Genomic DNA, 5,000 nt, shown 5'->3' with positions numbered 1-5,000 from the left:
TCTACATTAAAGCAACAGAGCGTTTATCCAGTCATTTTATCATTCTTGTTATTTTTTTGTCTGCTTTTTTCCCCATTGCGTTTTTCCATATTGTGTCTCTCTGTACGTTTCTGTGTCGTATTAATGTCACCGACTTGCTTGAATATTTTTGTTAATGTCTATGACACATACATCATATATTTCCAATCCTTCATTTGTCTCCAGAGAGAGAGAGAGACAAATAAGGACTTTCTCCCGAAGACATTCCCCAGTAAAATCTCGCCGAGAACAAACGTGCTAATGATGAACTTCAATCACGACTCCCTGACCTGTCATTTTTATTCGATCGATAATTACGTCGTAATGTTCTGACGTTGCGAGACAGTAATTGCAGTGGGCACGTGAGTGATTTCCCATCGTTTTGACACTTCCTGTGGAACGGGTGTACAGTGATTGTACGGCCAGCTACGTAATTACGAGGTGGGTAATTCGTATCGTAGCTGTTCTTTGTGAATCTATCAGCGTTTATGTCGGTTTAGTAAAAATAAAAATTAATTAGAAAATAATATTTTGCAGTTGATTCTAGAATCGTGTACCCTCCAGACCTCGCCCCTCTCTCTCTCTCTCTCTCTCTAATGGAAAATTAGTTTACTTGAATTTCTCCTTACAAAATTTGCCATCCTTCAATTTTTATTGGTAATTAACCAATTATTCAGTAATTTAGGTAAACAGTTTATTTAATTAAAGGGTCAGTTAGATTAACATACGTCAAGCCAACCCATAAAGACGTGCCTTATTTCCAACAGAGTAATTAAATTAGCTAATAATTGAACACTTGAAGCAACATAGGAAATTCCCAATTAAGCATGCATAATCCATAGGGACGCTTGTTGCTATGTTGCAGACTTCCTTTTGCCTTTCTCGTAAGGGCTTCCTGAAGTCAATCCCACGTCCTTAACCCCCTCGGTGAGGTTGACCTTACATGAGGATGTGGTGATGTTACCGAGACCTTGCTGGAGGAGGGACCAGCCAAATTCCCTGTAAGGGTTTTATGAGCATCTAGAAATAATGGAATTTCGGCCTTAAGATCAATTTAGCTTTCGGCTAAATTTTTTTTTCTTTTTTTTTTGATGGGGTGAGGCCGGTAGATTGCCTTATGAGAATCTTTATGTACACTGTAATTGGCATTCCTTATATGTCATAAAAAGCGCCATATAAATTATTCTCGCACTCACTAGAAAAAAGATGCCTCAAGAAGAAAAACATGAGTTATGAAAGTTTCTTTTGATTGGTTTATAACTATTATAATTATCTAACAGCTCATGTTATACTCTTCAAACGTACAGTACAAATACTTATTACCTTTTATCCATGTGATGCTTTCACGTCCATATTTATCAAAATAATTTGTATATTATATCACTTACATATATACATTCGTTACAGATTGTTTGTGCAAATCTTTGGATATTATTTTCCAAACTTCAATTTGTTTCAATTGTACGGCCTTAGATGTTTTTTTTTTTTTTGTAGTGAAGAATATATTTGCCGTGACGTTTATTCCAAAACGGTAAATACCGTATTGCCATAGTGGCAGCGTTAGGTTTATCAAGGTCTAGTCAACGTCAATTCTTTCGTAGAAAAATCCTATATGGGACTTCTACATGCACTCCTGTGCCTAGGAGCTCGGTGTGAAGGACATTCAGGACTTCGGTGGGCGACCGCGTAGGATGAGCCAATAACCTACCCGGGCCTAGAGATTCTCGTCGTTACCCTGAATGATGTTTTGGGTATTTTCAGGCGTGACGAGGATTCTCGAAGATTAGGCGATTAAAATACATTTTCCGGATGATTTGAACTTTAAAAACTACTGGTGGAGAATTCAAGGGCGTCTTCAGGAATTAGTTCAGATTAGATATTGTATGAAAACACTTCTTGAAACACTGACGTACCCCGTAAAAGTTAATGCATGCAGTGTGTCCTACTTGGCGCACTGTGGACGTAACTATAGGTACTTTTGCAGTGCCTTTTTGGTCTCAACTGCATTGCTTTCTTCCTCTTTCTTTTTATCAGTTATCCTTGACCTCTTCTCTCTTAGTTGTCCAGCTTCTTTAACTTTACCTTGACCTTGTGTACACTTCTCACTGTAAAACAAATATTTCGAGCGAGGTCTGTGGAAGTCTAATTATTTGGCTCAGTGGTCTCGGTAAGCCAATTTATAATAATGGTAACAACAGCATCAATAATAATGAGTGATGTAAGTGTAAATGGATCAGTGATATCAGTGCGCCCAAAAAATCATAATTCACATCATGTTCGCCTTGTCAGTTATACAGAAGTGCTTAGCTTAGTGTGGGGTCTGTTACCCTAATCATAATTTTATTTATATATACTGTTGTATGTACATGAATTCAGAGATGACTGTATGAATCTACAATGAATGATGGTGTCGGGGTCAGTTATGTTTCTGCTCATGTTTTAGGAAAGAAATGAGCATTTGTTAAATCAGTCAAGAATTATCGATGTTCAGTTGAAGATTTCAGTGCCCTGTTCAAGTTAGATAAATGAAAGTTTTTGCTGCTAGAAGACGTCCTGAAAATCACTTTTTTTTTTACCACGGTAAAATCATGATAACACCTCCCTTAGTATAATCATTAATTGTGCAGTGCTGTTGAAATGTCCCTCTCTTGTGCTTCATTATACAGATTATTCCATAGGTTTCTGTCTAGCCAGGAAGTGGCTTTTTTGTATATAATTCCCAAGCTTTCATGACAGATATTTGTCTGCCCTTAAGCAATTATTAGTAAAGCACAAAGTGGAACACCTGCCAAGATATAATGAGTATTATAATGAGTGTCTGTATTCCTTCTCAAATCCTATTTTGTCCAAACACATCCCAGGCCAGTTCCTATTACCAGATAGAGAAAAATGGCCTCCAAATTAAACCGGTCAGAAATACACTCACACCACCGTAAACCATCACTTCTGTCTACTGCACAAATCACAGTAAGATACGCTCTAATATTTCATTTTTTATTTCAAATAGATGGAATTATCAGTTCAAAAACCAGCCTCATAAGTGAGTGGGCACACTGTTCTTTGAATTAATGATTCACACTGTAAATGATTACCTGGTATGTTTATATGGGAGATATACATTCATTGGCTGGTTCTTCTTTGTCGTATTATTTTTCTATGGATTTTGTAAGCGGTGGGATCTTGGCATTGAATAAGAAGGCGTAATTTGGTAAGATGATATTCGTGGGTCGTCTTTCTCGAGTGTATGCGCTTGTTTGTTGACCTGATGTTGTAAACTCGTTACGTAAGCTAGTCTATATTATCTCTCTCTCTCTCTCTCTCTCTCTCTCTCTCTCTCTCTCTCTCTCTCTCTCTCTCCTTAAATCTTCAGCTAAAACCCTTATGGACAGAGTCTACAGACTATAAACCCAACACAGGGATCTCTCTCTCTCTCTCTCTCTCTCTCTCTCTCTCTCTCTCTCTCTCTCTCTCTCTCTCGCCTTAAATCTTTAGCTAAAACCCTATGGACAGAGTCTACAGACTATAAACCCAACAGGGCTCTCTCTCTCTCTCTCTCTCTCTCTCTCTCTCTCTCTCTCTCTTTCTCTCTCTCTCTCTCTCTCCGTAAATCTTCAGCTGAAAACCCGTATGGACAGCGTCTATGGACTATAAACCCAAGAGGGCTCTCTCTCTCTCTCTCTCTCTCTCTCTCTCTCTATGTTTAGTTTTGTGGCGAGAAGAAAGAGTTAGTAAGAATCAAGAAGTTGAGCAATAACCACATGACGGATAGTGGTCACCAGAAATTCCTCATAACAAGAAACCTACCATACGCCCGCCGTTCTTCTATGTGATTTTTTCTTCTGCTTTTTTTTAAGATCGGAAGTTTCTTTAGACGTGTTATTTTCACATCGATTGTATTTTTCCATTTTGTTGACTTTGGATGCTTTTTATCTCAGAAGACCTACACTGTGAAAATAGAGAACAAATCTTACATAATGTGATTTTCATAAATTTTCCAGCTTCATTATACAACTGTTTGTATCATGACTTACTATATTGACTTCGGGCCTTATTGTGGCCCTTTCTCCAACACCAGATGTCAGTTTTAACACTTTTCAATAACGTTTGGTGCATCAAAAGTCAGGGACGCTAACCCAGCCTCCGCTTTTATCCGGGCCTGGGATCGGTTTGAGGCTGTAAGCTGAAGTCTGAGCTGTAGCCTTCTTGACCAATCCAGTCAAACTGCTCTCCACTTCCAGAATTTTAAATTTGCATTTAATATTATATCTTCCTCTCTCTCTCTCTCTCTCTCTCTCTCTCTCTCTCTCTCTCTCTCTCCTCTCTCACACACACACACACACACACACACACACATATATATATATATATATATATATATATATATATATATATATATATATATATATATATATATATATATATATATATATATGCATTTGTATATGCTTTTATATGTATATATATACATATATATATGTATGTATATATACATATATGTAATATTGCAAGCCTGTGAAATCAGATTACAAGATCGTTCATTTACTTCCCCTCTTCCCTTGCTGTGATAATTGCCATCATGTTCTCGCCCTATTCTTTTTCCCCGAGATAAGAGTTGATTGCTTCATTATGTTCTATTGCAATGATGCTCTAGCACCGCAACATCCGGGGTTTCGCGTGGGTCTCGTTTGATCTTCGCCGTCTCTTCGCTTTTTTTGTTGACGTGTTTATTTCTCTCCCGTTCTTCCTGTTACTTACTTTCTTATCTGTTCGGTTTGTGCCTCTGTATATTCTTTTTCTGAACTTCACGGTTATTAGGTATGAGTTTGAATGTAACAGTGACTGTTTGTGTGTTGTCTCTGATGGGATCCCCTGTTATGGAAAAACTATATATATATATATATATATATATATATATATATATATATATATATATATATATATATATATATATATATATATATATATATATATATATATATATA

The 5,000-nt window shown here is 37.0% G+C and overlaps 1 protein-coding gene across 1 annotated transcript in view; it reads left to right on the top strand.

The window, feature by feature from the left end:
- The window catches only part of LOC136836666 (muscle M-line assembly protein unc-89-like), a 651,149-nt gene that overhangs the window by 591,670 nt on the left and 54,479 nt on the right, over positions 1-5,000 (top strand).

This window comes from Macrobrachium rosenbergii, chromosome 56 (genome assembly GCF_040412425.1).
Source record: "Macrobrachium rosenbergii isolate ZJJX-2024 chromosome 56, ASM4041242v1, whole genome shotgun sequence".
Taxonomy (NCBI): Eukaryota; Metazoa; Arthropoda; class Malacostraca; order Decapoda; family Palaemonidae; genus Macrobrachium; species Macrobrachium rosenbergii.
This window is presented reverse-complemented; position numbering and strand designations above follow the sequence as displayed.